Genomic DNA, 17,040 nt, shown 5'->3' on the forward strand with positions numbered 1-17,040 from the left:
TATAATAAAGAAAACATAGCCCTCTTCCCTCAAAGAACTGAGTGTTTGGTGAAAGTGCTGTGAGAATGGGGTTCAGATTCCTACCACATGAACAGGACACCACTGAAAGAATGCAACACCCTGCAGTCTGCTTTGGGGCATGCCTGTTATGGTCATGCATTCCTCATTTGCATCATTAGAAGTTCAGGTTTATTGAGGGTGCTATGATAGTTGAAGAATTGATGCTTTTGAACTGTAGTGCTGGAAAAGACTCTTGAGTCCCTTGGACTGCAAGGAGATCCAACCAGTCCATCCTAAAGGAAATCAGTCCTGAATATTCATTGGAAGGACTGATGTTGAAGCTTAAACTCCAATATTTTGGCCACCTGATGCAAGGAGTTGACTCATTTGAAAAGACCCTGATGCTGGGAAAGATTGAAGGCGGGAGGAGAAGGGGACGACAGAGGATGAGATGGTTGGATGGCATTACCAACTCAATGGGCATGAGTTTGAGTGAACTCCAGGAGTTGGTGATGGACAGGGAGACCTGGCGTGCTGCAGTCCATGGGGTCACAAAAAATAGGACATGACTGAGCAACTGAACTGATGACAGTCATCTTCTTATCCCCTCCTCCCCTTGGGACCTAGCCATGCCCACTGGTACAATATTACCTGACGTAGTTGTCACTCAGTGAATCCAGCCTAATTCAGCAAATATTTATCAAGTTGTTTGGGTACTGTACTGGGGAAGAGAGGGTAACATTTGCTGAACAGAGTTGAGTTTAAAACAACTTTGGAGCACAAAGGGGGAACATTATCATGAGGCTATGATAAACTACAGTAGTGCTAAAAGTTCCTGTGATCTATTCATGAAGAAAATAAGGTCCCAAAGAAAATTTGGCAGCAAGTCTAAATAAATAATGTATTCTTTCTCTTTCTTGGTGCTGTTTTGTTCGTATTTCATGGGGAACCACTGTATTGCTACAGGCACAGAAGTTGAGATGTGATCAGAGATGGCTGCCAAATAGATTTGTGGCTCAGGACCAAAACCCACCACCTTCACCAGGCCCAGGAGATCCTCCATGGCCTGGCCTTGCCCACCTTTCCAGAGTCAAGTCCTGCACCTCTCTGCCTTCCACTCATTCTACACTGTGGAACTGCACTGTGCTGTGCTGTCCTTGTGCCAAAACAGATCCCTGGGTCTCAAACATCCTCTGCTTTTCTTCGCCTGACTTCCTGAGACAAATCAGAGGTGATTTCTCACTCAGGAAAGATTGTCTGTGTAATGCTGGGTTAGAGCCTCCTCTGTGAGCACTGCCGGCATCCATCCATCATTGATCTTTCACATGGCATAATCAGTTGCTGATTTGTCCATTTCACCACCACCTCAACGCTTAAGACTGGGTTTATCTCTGTATCTGGCTCAGTAGGTGCTCATTAATTAATTGTTAATTGAATGATGTAGTTGGATGTCTGTTAGATAGTCCATAAACAGGTTCTTACCTGCTGGCCTATTAAACTCTTAGCCTATGAGAGACATGTTGACCCCAAAGCCCCATAATCGCTAAGACTGATTTTGACATTCCTGTTGCTCACCAACCACAGTTCTATAACTTTAAGTTGAAGATCTTGAGTATGTCTGTTTACATGAAACTTCTCCTGATCGCCATGACTCATCTATGATTCCTCAGTAATTCTTCTTTCTTCTAGACTCCTTATGTCACTTGCTCTTTGTACCACACAGTTAACAATGATGTATCACAGAAACAGTGGCCCTTTGTAGTGTATGTGTCAGACTTTGCAAAAAGAACTTTGCTTATCTCATTAAACCTCACAACAACTTTAGGAAGCAGGTATTTTTATTCCCGTTTTGAAGAAAGAGCACCAAATAGCTTATATAACTCACATAAGGTCACATGAGTAGGAAATGTCACATTTGGAATTCCAAGCCTAGTCTGATTCCAAAGCCCATGTTCTGTCTCCCATTATCTGTTACTCACCTCTTAAAAGGTGGGGATTAATAAGAGGCATTTAGCCTAGTGGTTATTAATAGGGATTTTCAATCAAGATTGTCAGGGTTCAAATCCTGGCTTTACCAACTGTGACCTTGGGCAAATCACTTAGCCTCCCTATGCCTGTTTCTTCATCTTTAAACTTGGGCTCTTGTGAGGATTTGATGGACCAATACATATTAAGGACTAAAAACAGTGTTTGGCACATAAAGTGCTAATGACCATCATCATTATTATCATACAATATTAATTTGTGTCCCATTCTTCAAATATTTGTTTAGTGCCTGCTCTACGCCCGACACTGTTCTCGGTGCTGGAGATGCAGTCATAACTAAGACAAGCCCCTTGCCTCATGGAGCTTTCACTTTAGAGAGAGCAGACAGACAGCAGAGTAAATAAATAAGTGGATATCAGTATGTAATATATACTGTGATAGCTTAGTCCACATAATGGAATGTTATTTTAAAAATACAGACAATGGAAAGTGGCACTAATGAGTACATGTCTGTGGACATGCCGGGAGGCCCCCACAGTTCAGCCAACGTCTTGTTTCTACTTGATGAGATAGAACAGTCCGTGTCCTACTCTGAAAGGCTGGGCTTTATACGTCCAGCTGCTGACTTCTGGGTGACAGACTTGCCTTACCTGCACTTAGTGTGGGGTGGTTATCCCTGGAAAAGTAACCCGATGATTAGGTGGAGGTATCTGGGCCTCAGTAAAGCCCCACATAGAGAACTCATAAGGAGGCCTGAGGTCTCTGCTCATAAGTTGTCTGTGAGGCAGAGGCTCTACTCTGTTTCCCTACAGTTGAGGCTGTGAAATGGAGTAAACATCCTGAGAAGGTCAGAAGGAAGTTTTGGCCAATCATTCAGCTAAGGACAAGGTCAGTTGGAATGTTTTGTCAAGTAATTTCATAAGATCTCCTGGTAACTCTTTGCAGAAGCCTGGACCTAAAAAGTGCAGGAGTCACTGACTCTATCTAAGGATTCTTTATGTTCGTAAGAATATTCTAGTGGTTAAGAGCAAAGGTTTAGGCACTTCCCTAGTAGTCCAGTGGTTAAGACTCTATGCTTTTACTGCAGGGGACATGGGTTCAATCCCTAGTCAGGGAACTAGTCATGAGGCATGGCCCAAAAACAAAGCAAACAAACATACAAAAAAAGATCATGAGCTTTGGAGTCAGAGAAACTGAGAGCTTTTTCTTTCCCTTCTTACCTGTAGCAGAGTCCAATAAGGTCACTAACTTGTCTGAGCCTCAGTTTGTCTATAAAATGGGGCTAATAATACTTACTTTAGTGGCTTGTTCAGAGGATTAATTGTCAGCATATGTAAACAGGCTGGTTCAGGTTCTACTACTAGCTATGTAGTAGAATTATTTTTTAAAGTTCAGTCCCCTCAGGGTGTGCATTTTCTATATCGATCATTTATTGCAAGGCTCACAGGAAGAGATTTAGACTAAAATATGTGAGCAACTTCTCATTGTATAGCCTTCAAAAAGGAGAGTGGATAACCTCAAAACTGAGGATATCATCTCAGAAAGGACTGTGGATGCCAGAGGAAAATAAGATTTGATTTGCTCCAGATCTTTATAGTAGAGACTGGAACAGCCAGTCTTCCATCGCAAAGTTGTGTGGGCTCCATCCTCCTGGAGTCACAGGCCCTTAGAGGCCTGAGGCTCTGTGAAGAAAGGTACTTGGTAAAAGGGCTTTGGAATCTGAAATCCTGAGTTCAGTTCTAGTTTTAAGTTTGAGTACTTATCAATGTGTGTTTTCATAGGTCAAAAGGCCCCTATAGTAACTGGAATTGTAAATAAATCTACTTGATACTTCAATATGAGCAACTGAAGAATATTGGTTCTATAATATAGATAATATAGATAGAAACCTCTGTATATTTTTATTTGCTCTCTGTTGTATATACTATTCCTAAAATTAGACTAGAAATCTTAAGATTAAAAAGGAGAGAGAGAAAACTTATCCCAAAGCTCCATTGCTTTCATTAACAATGTGTAGAGTTAAAATTACTTAAAACCAGCTCTCCATTAGACTCTTTTAACAGTAGAAAAATACTTATCCAAGCATTTGACAGCACACCTTTTGTGCAGAGCACTGGATGAAACCCTAAATATTTTCTTCCTCTTGTGGTTAATAGCATGTTAGTATTGTGATTCTCAGAGACTTTATTTGACCCCCTCAGCTATTAGTTCATGTTTGTTTTGATCTTAATGCCTGCACTCATCTAAAGTGAAGAGTGAAGAAATGGCTTAAGAAAAGGATTTAAAAATTCAGAACCACATTTTCCTCTTTCTCACACACTGCAGAGTCTGGTGGGTCAGGAAAAAGGAAGTCTCTTCAGGATGTCCTCATGCTCTCTCCCTCTGAACTCTCCTGACACCCCGCCCTTGCCTCTGCTTACGGACTTATTCAGTGGGCTTTAGCTGATTTCTTTCTGGGTACTGCATGCAGGGAGCAGGAAGTCAACCAAAATTCAGGCCCTGCTCTCAGGAAGCTCCCAGTCTGTGGCAAGACGGGCAAGTAGACTGACTGAACGCAGGATGGTAAGTGCTAAAACAGGAGAGAGAGGAAGTCCCCAAGATTGTGGGGGTCAGGGAGACTGGCCTCAGCCAAGGTTCGCAAAAGGTCAGGGTTATTTGGATCGTGATGGAGAGCATTTTAGTGAGGGGATAGGGAGCACACCTTCAAAGACATGGAGGAGACGGAACGTGAAAGGAGCATACCGCAGGAAGCATTTCAGACTATGGCACTTCCCTTATCACATTTTGGAACTTTGTTTACAGATCTATCTGCTAATCCCTCGAGACCTGAATTCCTAGAGGGCAGGTATCAAATGCCTTGGAACTCAATTATCTAAAAATAATAAAACATTTAATCTTTGCCACATCCCTGTTCAGTTCAGTTGCTCAGTCATGTCCAACTCTTTGTGACTCCATGGACTGCAGCACACCAGGCTTCCCTGTCCATCACCAACTCCCGGAACTTACTCAAACTCATGTCCGTCGAGTCGGTGATGCCATCCAACCATCTCATCCTCTGTCGTCCGCTTTTCCTCCTGCCTTCAATCTTTCCCACCATCAGGGTCTTTTCCAGTGAGTCAGTTCTTCATGTCAGGTGGCCAAAGTATTGGAGTTTCAGCTTCAGATCAGTCCTTCCAATGAATATTCAGGACTGATTTCCTTTAGGATGAACTGGTTGGGTTTCCTTGCAGTCCAAGAGACTCTCTGGAGTCCTCTCCAACACCACAGTTCAAAACCATCAGTTCTTCAGTGCTCAGCTTTCTTTGTAGTCCAACTCTCTCAACCCTGTGAACCTTACCAATACTGAGAAAACTGAGACATAGAACTGATAAGTTATATGGCCAAGGTCACACAGCACAACAAAGATTTTAATCTAGACATTCAGGATCTGGTGCCTGTGTTCTTAAACATTATGCTATACAATAGATATTTGATAAGTGTTTGAAGTGGTTTGAATTGGATGGATGTAGAAGTAATTACATAATAATGTATTATCTTATTTGTTTGGAAAAAATGGCCAGCATGCAAGACTCTGATATTAACAGCCAAATATTAAGAAGTCCCCTTGGTTTTGGCTATGGATTATGTGACATGTAGAAAATCTTACAGGTGGAAATGGTCTCTGGGCTCTTAATCTTCAGACTTCAGCCAGATTCAAACGCAAAGTGAAAATGAAATATGAGTTTAGGCCTGAAACAGAGGAAATCAGAGGTCAAAGGAATCTGCTAGTGAAAAGACAGAGGCTATAAAGATGGCCTTATCCAGAAAATGGAAGACCCCTGGCCTTAAAATACAGTCTTTTGAAACAGTTTTAAAGAAGTTGAGGGAAACAATAAAGGTAAGTACGTGTAGCTTTAAAGGATCAAAGTGCTCCTATTTTAAAATTGATTTTGAGGAGGAGAAAGAGAGAGAGGAGAGAGGTTTATGATAAGAGCTGAATGGTGGGAAGCAGAGCAAGGAAAACAGATTTCACTTAGAGCGCAGATAGCCATCCTTTCACTCATGTATTCTACTAATAAAACGTGGAGCCGGTCCCTGGGATTACAGATGAATCAAACACAGTCCCTGTGCTCAAGGAGTTCACAGTCCAGTGATAGAGGGAGACAGAAAGATGGAGAGTCCCGAAGCAACATGGTCAATGTCTGTGTTGGAAATGTGTACCAGGGATAGCGGAAGGGACTGCGCTGGGTGGGGAGGGAGGGTACATTAGGCCTGTTGATGAGAGAAGAGGGCCTTCTGGGCCAACAGGAATGCTTTACAGAGCATGGCATGGGAGAGAACACAGTGTGCTCTGCTTTGTTACTGCTGGTCACAGAACAGAGCTGCCCAGAGTGTGCTTTCCAAGGACTTATGGAGGTTGTGGTGGGTAAAGGAGGAAGACGGGAGTCAGATCCCAGCTCTGCACCTTATGAGCAGGGACTAGTCGCTCCGCCCTTCGTTTTCTCCTTAACTCTCAGTTTATTCACCTGGAAACTGCAGTAGGTGGGAGGAGGGAGGATAGACCCCAGCTATCTCTGAGGATCTTCAGGAAGATTAAATGGGTTGTTGAATGTGCTTATAAACTTTCCTGCATCTAGCATGTGACTTAATGAATTCTTCCCAGAATTTGTAAGGGTTCGTCTCGTTTCTGCAGGGAAATAGCACTTGCCATGCAATCCTGGGTGTTCATTGGAAGGACTGATGCTAAAGCTAAAACTGCAATACTTTGGACTCACTGGAAAAGACTCTGATGATGGGAAAGGTTAGGGGTGGGAGGAGAAGGGGATGACAGAGAATGAGATGGCTGGATGGCATCACCGACTCTATGGACATGAGTTTGAGTGTACTCCGGGAGTTGGTGATGGACAGGGAGACCTGGCATGCTGTGATTCATGGGGTCGCAGAGAGTCGGACACGACTGAGCGACTGAACTGAACTGAACTGAACTGATGTAATCTCTGCTCTTGCCAACACACCTTTCCCGTAGTAGCCTGGAAAATCCCTGAAGTGCATTTGGTCCATGTCTCTGCCCTTTGGGATCCACAGGAAGCAGGAGCCATCCAAGTGGTGGGTGGACCAAGAATACACCCTGCTCTTAAACCCTGAGCAGGTCCATGTGGAAAGCCAGGAGTGCCCTCCACTTGCAGTATACAGAGAACGCTGTGGTGATTTACTGAAATTTCCCATGAAAACAAGAGGGTTTTCGTTTTGAGAAATCTGAAGCCCTAATGACTTTGCTTATTGCATTTGAAGTATCTGACTTTAACCCGTTCACAGTAGAGCGTTTTTTTAAAAGGGCTAAGTATACCTGAAATTGTGTTTGTAAGTGATTAAAATGGTGCTTTCATTATTCAGTTTTTAAAGTTCACTTAATCTCTCCCCCTTTGCTCTATATTTTCCTGACTGGCATTATTGTGAGAACTTATTAGTTAATGCTTGTGAAGCATTTTGAAGATAGAAATAACTATTGATATAGCTGATGAGTAGTAACGTTTTAAAGTGTTCTTTTCTATTTCAGAAATTAAATTCCAAGGACAAATCTTTCCAGCTCTCAACTTTGCCACCTGCAACACATTTTAATGGGCACATATTTTCAGTTTGTTATGTTTTAGACAACAGGAATGAACATATACTAAGTGATTACTGTGTGCCAAGCTCTGAGCCAAATGCCTTAAATTTGTTATTTTTTCAATCTTCACAGTAACCCTGCAAGGCAGACAGAAAATTGTTCACATTTTTCAGATGAGTAAATTTAAATTACACCTCAGAGAGTCATAAGTAGCTAAGCCAAGGTCAAGACTGGAGTTCATTTTCAAACCCAGATCAGATCAAATCTAAACTTCATGTTCTTTCCATTACACCATGTAGAATTTTGAATTAAGATCTTTCCAGTAATATCAATTTATTTGGCAGTATTTACTGACTAATAGCAGATATATAGCCTAGAATTGTTTTAATCAGATTAGATTATTGACTTTCCCTGAGACTACTGGATTGCCTTTTATGCTGATAGGAATTCTTTGCCCAGACTTGGAGGTTTAGAAAAGGGCACAGAATTTGGTTTCAGACTTGAGTTCAGATTGTGTTCTGGCTGAGTGACAGCAGGCACTGGCTGAAGCCTCATTTCTCCACCGTATGTCAGGTGGCTTCACTTCAAGCCACAGGCCTCATCTGTAAGTGATAGGAGTGACAATTACCTACTTTGCAAAGTTGTGGGAAAATTAAGTGAAGTAATATATGTGGAGATACGTATCACCATTTTTTGTGTGCTGTTGGGAGTATTGGAAAGACTTCATGGTAGCTGCTTGCATAGACATCTTCCTGTGTAAACCAAAGTACTTTTTAATCATCCTTATCACAGGATCTCCTTTGAGATTGAGTCTTTGCCACATTCCAGGCAGGGACTGCATTAGGCACTTGGTATGTGCTTCTCCATTACCACATTTATGACATTATATAGTAATTACTTATTTACTTATTTATTTACTTCCTTGGAGGGAGGAACCTCTTTTATTTTGTTCGTATCCCTGGCATTTAACAAAATGGCTTCTGGCTCATCGAAGGAACTCATTAATGTTAAGGAAGTTAGCTTGGCTTTTTGTTCCTTTATACTGATTTTTTTTCTTTTAAAAGCTAACTTCAGTTGTGGGAAGGGGCTATTCAAATGAACTGCTATATTATCATTATTAAATTGTGACTTATAACTTACTTTAAAATATGCTTGTAACTAAGGAAGTTCAGGCCTCCCTGGTGGCTCAAACAAGAAAGGAATCAGTTTGCAATGCAGGGAACCTGGGTGCAATTCCTGGGTCAGGAAGATCACCTGGAAAAGGGAATTGCAACCCACTCTAGTATTCTTGCTAGGGAAATCCCAAGGACAGAGGAGCCAGGCAGGTTGTGGGCCATGGGATCACAAAGAGTCAGACACAATTGAGCGACTAACATACACTATAACTTGCTTTAAAATATGCCTGTAACCAAAGAAGTTTAGGTTGCACTGATTTGGCAACAGCTGATTCTGAATATTTGATAGTCTTTCACTCTTTTAAAAGGTAAATTTCTGGGATGAAAAGAATATGTCAAGAGTCAAAAGACCTTGCAAACAAATTTATTTTGTGATTTCAGAGGAAATTGGTTACCCTACTCAAAGAAGTAAACTCTTCAATAACCTTAGTGTATTGTAATTTGGATGTGTCATATCCAAATTATTCTTAGGGATGTATTAAATTAGCCCCTAAAGGACCTTACCTGAGAATTATTTATTACACACTTTGAATTTTAAAAAGATGCACATATATATGCATATTTAATAATTTTGGAACTTTATCATATATTTTTAAAAGGCTGATTATTTCTCAATTTTTAAAATACCAGTTTGACTCTTGCCCAGTTGGTATGAATTAGATTTAAAAGGCATGTTTTGATAAAGACAAAAGATTGTGAAGACAGAAATAGTAACATATTTATCCTCTGTTCTAATCCAAAATTCTCACTGTTATGAAGCAAATCATAATGCATATAGTAGGAGAGTTTGAAAAATAGCACAATGAAATTGAGATGAAGGAAAATGAAGAGAATTTTAAAAATAAGATAAACTCATGGGTAAGGTTTGTACTTAAGAAAAATTAGCTGCAATGAGGTCCTATGCTTTTTCTTTACACAGAAAGGGCTACAGATCTGGCACTCATTTTCCCAGCAGTATTACAAAGAGGGAACCCAGTGAATTACAGGATGTAGCATCCATAAAATAAAAGTAAACCCATCACACAGATAATAGAGGATATTAGTTGTTCATTGTCATAATACTGTATTTGCCCCAAAGCAGATAGAAGTATTCTGATATTTGGTATTAGTGATTTTGTTTTTTTTTTTTTTTTTGCCTCTCCACTTTGCCTCTTGTTCATGAGATTTTTATAAATATGTATTAGAAGGATCTCCGTAAGCAGGAAAGAGAGAGCAAGAAGCTTAAAAAGCATAGCGTGGAATGCTGCTTGACAGTGTCATACATTCACAAGATGTCCTTGAAGATGGAGCACAGAACAGAGATCAGGGAAATTTTGGCAGCTGCAGTTGGGAAAATAAATGGCTGTTGTATGATTGGGCAGATCCTGAAAGCAGGCTCCTGCTCAAACCATGTAATTAAGAAAAGTGGGAGCTTTTGTCCAAGTGCAGAATGTTCATAATATCAGAGTTTGTCAGCAGGAGCTTTTAGAACGGATCAGTACTTTTCACTCCCTGATCCAAGAAACGGTTTTCTTGTAAATCATCCACTTTCCTAGCTGTCCTCGTGAAGGTTGCCACCAGGCGATAAGGCAGACTTCAGAGTGTAACCTTGCTAATGCGCAGTGATTTAGGTGAAGGGGAGACCAAATCAGAGACTGTCTCAAGAAATGCGATTTTTATTCATTTGGGCTCCTATGTAGAAACAAGCAGAGTGTGGCCAAGGAGAAATTCTGCAGGACGGCTCTGGGAAGGAGATGGCATCCTTGTTAATACTGGGTCTGAACTGGGTTGAAGTATTTGATGCTTCTTTTCAAAATATAACTTTCTTTCAGATTATAAAGGTGCTATTGTAAAACAAACAAAAAACTTGAAGAATAGAAATGGTGACAAATATAACAATCACCTATAATCCTACTATTTATTATTAGCATTTTCATTTTTCCCTCCTACTCTGTGCATGTTTATGTGATTGACATAATCCATTTTTAATTCTACCTTTTCTCTACCTTGATTACAAACATTTTCTCATGTTATAAGAATGCATTATAAACATAATTTTAACATTTGTAGAATACTGTTTCACAAAATTATACGATAACTTAGTCACCCCCTGTGTTGGGCCCTCAGGTGATTTCTATTTTTTCACTCTTCTAGGTACACTGTTCTTAATATACCTTACTGTGCATACTTTTGGTTTACAGAATTTTGGATTCTCTTCTGAGCTTCAGAATGGATCAACAGGTCTAAGAATGTGAACATAGGTTCAGAAAGGTTGTGCCAATTTATATTTCCACCTATAATGATAAGAGAAACTATTTCACAGCACTTTAAAGCAACACTTGCAAACCTTGAATTTCTGTGTACATTCTCAGTAAGCATTTTGTCCAGAGATAATTCAGATCCACACTTCTCCCTGCCCAGGTCTGCGTTATCACCAACCATGGTTTGCTACAGCCTAAGTTTACTTGCTCCCCCTTGCTTTCCCAGAGGGTGTCCCTTTTTTCTAATGTTTCTTTCTTATACAAAAACAAACAAAAAAACCTGAAAGGAAGTCAGTGAAAAAGGAAATTAAAAACAAAATTTCAAGCGTGATAAAGGAATTTTTAAAACTACCATATCAGATTGATCTTATCTTTTCACTGATAAACAGATAGATGTATCAGTGAGGCTGTGTGCCTTGTCCATGGGTCTAATTTATATATTGGTCACTTACATTACATGCACTGAGGTGCTGAGAACCGGTTTGTTTCTCTCAGTGTCTTTGGCTTCGTAATGTCCGCAGATAATCACTCTCCTTTGAATTGGAAGAGCCGTTGGCATTATACAATTCCTCTCAACAAAGCAAACGTTGCTCTGTGCAGATTTTTCTAGATACTAATTCCCTCCACTTCCCTCTGCTCTCTTCCTCACCTCTACCCCAACTGTGTTAAGAAAACAAGTATCTGTTTTCAAAATAAAAAGTATTTTTATGTGGATTTCTGAAAAATTTAATCTGAGTGTGCACAGAACAAATTCAGAGAAGTGATCCTATGCTTTAGGTCATGATATAGATACCAAATAGCCCATGACTTTTTACAGCTGAATCTTGGTGAGTTTGCTCACATTCTGAGCCACTAGCCAGGCTTTTTATAAATACACAGTATTTAATATGTTTACATAAATTGTGCCACTGGCTATTCTTTATGCATTTAATCAGAAATCTGACTTAGTCTGTGGACAGTTTTACAAGTGACTCATTAGTGTTCTTTGTATGGAAGACGAAGATAACATAGATACCATCACAACTGGCTCCCATCCAACAGGAATACGTAGCTGATTATTAGGCATTTTGGTTATTTTGTCTACATTAAATATTCAGAGTTTGAGGTCTTAGGGAGTAGAATGGGAAGGAAAGTGTTTTTCAATTGATTATTTTATTAAAGGTGATATTTTTTCAGGAAGCCTGAGAGCTTGCCCATGAAATTATATTTATATTAATATGAAGACATTTCTTTTTCAAATATGTCTTTAACAAAGAGAGCTTATTGAAAGTTTGGGACTGTATTTATTTACAGGCCATTTTGGAAAAGAAGACTGAATGGATGGTGGGGTGGGTGCGGTTTGAAGGTTTCCTTGTCTTTACAGTGAGCTAGATGATTAAGCCATCCCTCTGCTCTGGAGAGTTTTCTGTAAAAGTCTGTTAAAACCAAGAACTCAGGGGTTTTAGCAGCACTGCCCCAGGATGGGCACACTAGGAGATCATTTTAGGCCAAACTGAAGCCCTAAAGGGACACTGTAAGATATTAAGGAGGCCAGTATTTATTTAGGAGGAGAAATGTATGTGATGTGTCTGGGGAAGAAGATTAAAAACTCAGATTTCTGTGAATTTGAGAATAATGCCTAAGAGAAATTAAATTTTGATTATGCTTTTCATTTAAATGCTGGCCCTGCTATTTTAAGTATTAATGCCTCTTATCTCTCCAGTGGCTGCTGATTTAAAAAAAAAAACAAAAAAAAAACCCCACTGCCACCACTGAGAATACTTTTGGCATGCCCTGTGCTCATCTCCAGTGACAAATATGCTGTTTCAGAGGGGTAATGCCTCAAGCTTACCTCGTTGTTCCAAAGTCGTTTGTTTAGGATGTAAGCATTCAGACCAGAAACAGGATTGTCAGTTCAATATCAGAGTGGCATCTGACTTGTCTGTGTATAATTTCATTTACGTGCTTTTGGTGACGGGGTTGGGGTGGGAGCCATCAGAGACAGTCTGGAGAGAATTGCTTAAAAGAAAGTGGTGTATACCATTGATTTTAATTGTTTGTCTCCCTTCCTTTCTCAGAACAAGGATCAAATTATTTTTGTTTCCCCAATTCCTCCAACGGTGCCTTAGTCTCTAAAGTATTCAATAAACTTGTCTTGAATTGAATACACTTGTTTTAAAGATATGCTGAGAATTTATTACCACATAACTTCCTAGAGTAAATAGGTCTTTCAGGTTATTTGTGCATCTGCCCAAAGGTATTATTAAACTGTCAGCATGTTTTCCCCAGTTGGAATTAAATTTTTTTTCTAGAGTTTTCTAGTTACCTTCTAGCAGAATCTACAAAAACTTGGTACAAATGGTTTGGGGGGACATTCGGGCAGTCTTCAGCCAGATTCTCCTGTCTAGCGGTCTCTGTGAGTCATCACCTATAATTTGTGAGTCATTACCTTGGCGGTGGGGATATAGTCCTAAGTTCCCTTTTCCTAGAGTGATCAGATCATAGATCTCAGCCCCTCCTCTTGGGCCCCACTAATAACTTATGGCTCCTTCCCAGTTGAATCATAACCAGGAAAGCATTGCATTTAGAAAAAACTTAATCTGAAGGGACCTGAGCAAATTAAAACCTCTTGAAAAGGAGGAGAGAGTATAGAGTTTATGAACTGATGGGCAAAACTTTAAAGAAATATGAAATTGGGGAGGGGGGGTGTTGTAAGGACATTTTTAGAATCTTTCAAGGAGCAAGAAGCGAAGTGAAGAATTATTCCTAAAAATAATATGTCTTCAGGAACACAGAGCCTGCTGTGTAATTTTCTAACTTTGGGGATTTGTTTTTCAGGCTTTTGAAAAGGGGGTGAGAGGCAGAAGTCTGGGCTGCTCCACCAGAGTCTCACATACTGCATGTCAGAATTTTATAAGGGTTAAGTGGGAAATGCCTACAAAGAGAATTAGGACTTTTATTTTTATTCTCATGAATAATTTAAATCTATTTCTTTAGTGGCTTGATTCAGTGACTGCCCTTGGTAAACATTATTCTTCATGCTCTTGGGAGTACTTGTTCTATTACATAAGGGTTAGCTTTTATACATAAATTTTCAAAAGTCCTTCCAACACGGTAAAAGAAAACACCTTTAAACACTCATTAAAATATTTAATAAAATACATATGTGTATCTCAGATGTACACACCTGAAGCATGTTTGCAATCAGCACAGTCCTTTAGTATCTTTCTAGTTTCCAGGAATGCCGACATTTTGAGGGCACTGAAAGTAGAAGGGAGAGTATTTGAAAAAGAAACATATACCTGTGACCTTCTTAGGTTCTTTTCTCTTGATCCTTTTGCCTGCTTTTGGAGTATCAAGGCCACCCCTCCCCTAGAAAATAGAAGTTGAGGATAGCTGTGTGTGGCGTGATGGAGTTACAAGGGCCCTGCACTGAGCTCTCGGATGATATATGTCAGCAGTGAGTTCTACAGGCGCAGGTTCCTGTAATATAAAGTTGTAGTCTTTTATTTTGCTTCATGACGTAAATACTGACGGTGTAAACTAGGTTAAGATACATAGATGCAAGACCGTACAGTTTATTGTCAGACTGCCACTTCTATGGAAAATACTGGAGCAAAACTATGACATGGCGTGGCTGACAGAACTGGTGAGGGGGCTATGGTGGGACCCCTGATTTGCCTCTCTGGGACCTGAAATAGTGATGTCCTCAGTTATAAGGCAAGAGACCAGCCCTATAATTCTAACCTGACTTCCCCATCCCTGAACTTGAGTACAGGAAAGCCTTGTGAAGAGTGGGGGATAGAGGGAGCTGCAAGGGATTCATGAGCTGATGGAAGAAACATTAAAGGAAGCTTTAAGTCCTTTTTAGGATTTCAGAATGGCTCTTGCTTAATACACTTAAAGGACTTTCTGGCCATAGGACATGCTTATTCTCTCCTCTGACATGTGGATCCTTTGGCAATAAATATTTGTTTGAATGAATGAATGAATTCTGAGGGCAAGAAATTACAAGAAAAGAGTGATTTGGGAAAGAAGGGAAGTTTCTGCCCTTTGATTATATTGCTACTTTTATAGTCGATTGGGAGATTTCAGTCTGAGACCAAGGATTGATTTTAGTGTACCCAAAGTGTTATGTGCACATATATATATATATTTCTGAGGAGAAAGGGCAAAGGTATTCAGCAGGTTCTCTACAGGGTCCATGTCACCCAAAGCTTTAGCAGTCCTGCTTGAATGAATGCCTCTTAAAATCTGCATTTAAAATAATATCTAAATGTTTGTCTGGCATATGATAGGAACTCAATAAGTGTTCTGTCTTGCTATACAGAAGATGGAGATGACACTACTAAAATTATTGGCTTATACTTCACAGGGTTGTTAGAAGGATTTAGCAAACTATCGGACTTGCAAGGACTTTCATTCATTCAGTCGTTCTTAATGCAGAACCTACGCATTCTCAGGCCCTGTTCTATGTGCAGGAGGTACTATTATAAATAAAACAGATGTGGTCTCTCTACTGTGGAGCTCGGAGTTTAGGTTGCCATTCTTTGTGAACTCCAAAGTACTCTACTCAGAAAAGTAAGAAAATAGACATATCACCACACCTATATTCAGGCACATTTCTGTGATATAACCATCTTCACACTCCCCCCAAAGATAAAGTAGAAGTAAGCTCTCATCCAAATGGCCATGTCTGCATTGTCACAAGAATACGCAATGAGATATATGCCTGGACTTAAGTGCCACTTCTGCCTCTAATTAGCACTGTGACCTTGTGCAAGTCACTTCCATTTTCTCGTCCTCAGATTCCTTGTTGAGATTACAGGGTTGGGCTCAGTGGCCCTGATGTTCTCTCTGACATCATGCTTCCACACTGTGAGCTCAGTGACAGCCAGTTCCCAGTCTTGTGAATCCCCTGGACCTTGCACTGTGCCTGGCACTCCAGAGCTCTATCCCCATTCATCTAACATTTCCAGATCTAGCTATCATGGAAATAAACCCTTTTTTAATGACTCTAACCTGGCCCGTCCAGGAAGCAGCATAACATATACTTTAGGTGAACAATAACAAAGGATGTTATTGAATGGTTACTTAGGACAGTTGGGAAGGACCCTGGATTGTGGCAACAGAGATGCCACAAAGGGCTGAGAGGGTTGGCTTTTTTTTTTTTTTTCTTTCAGTATCATCCTGAGAAAGAAAAGAAGCCTGGCGCAACCTCTGCTTCTTCTCCCTCCTGCCTCAGCAGAGATAAACGACCCTGCAGCTGCATGACTGAGGCCTTCCCTCTTGCTTTTGTTGTATATTTTGCAGGGGGGAAAAAAAAGAGGGTGGGAGGGGTGAAGGTTAATGCGTTGAGTGTGAGTAATTAGTCATTCAAACCATCGACATTGACAGTGACAGGATTTGAGTGCCTGCGTTATTGTGCACTGCTTTAATAGTTTATCCCTGAAATTTTCTGCCTGTATAATGTTTCTTAAAATACATCATGGGAACATAAAAGATTTAATGCAGTGCTTTGTGTAACCATTAGAGTTTGAAGTCAACTGAACCTCCTCAAGGCTCTCTTCTGGATGCTGACTGTAATTCTATTCTTAATTGCCATTCAGAAGAGAGAAGGAAGGCAAGTCAGGGGTTTGGAACCTGGTCAGCTATACATTTGGCTGTGAGACCCACACAGAATCCTTCATTAAAGTACATATGCACACTTAAGTAACTGATATATTTACTTGGTAAAAATTGTGCTGTTAGAATATCAAAGGTGTTACCCTGGGGAAGCAAGCGTTCTGATTTCGCCAAGCCAGCTTCTGAATTTATTGGAGGATAGCTTCCCACGAACACACATGTTTACCTCTGGTCTTTTTCCCAAGTTGAGATTGCAGGTGTCCTCTCTGTAAGGTCTAGCATGTGACCTTAAAATGCCGTAGTTTCATACTCCATATATTTACATCCTGGCAGCTTCTCTTATTTTCCAAGTAACGCTCTTGGTTCTCTTGTGTGTCAGATTTCAGTCTGACATTTTACATTTCTGATTCTTTTTTTAAGCCTGTCTTGCATCCTGAGATGCGTCATT

The 17,040-nt window shown here is 40.3% G+C and overlaps 1 protein-coding gene across 3 annotated transcripts in view; it reads left to right on the plus strand.

Moving 5' to 3' along the window:
* The window catches only part of ELAVL4 (ELAV like RNA binding protein 4), a 90,806-nt gene that overhangs the window by 17,779 nt on the left and 55,987 nt on the right, over window positions 1–17,040 (plus strand). Inside the window, exon 1 of one of the 3 annotated variants that reach the window (XM_088834844.1) lies at window positions 15,520–15,531. The exons of the other annotated variants lie outside the window; for them this stretch is intronic. The gene's annotated coding sequence lies outside the window, so the exon portion shown is untranslated. Of the gene's footprint in view, window positions 1–15,519; window positions 15,532–17,040 lie in introns of those variants that run through there. 3 annotated transcript variants of the gene reach the window in all.

This window comes from Moschus berezovskii, chromosome 4, assembly GCF_049115385.1.
Source record: "Moschus berezovskii isolate FMDL1 chromosome 4, NW_MosBer_1.0, whole genome shotgun sequence".
Taxonomy (NCBI): Eukaryota; Metazoa; Chordata; class Mammalia; order Artiodactyla; family Moschidae; genus Moschus; species Moschus berezovskii.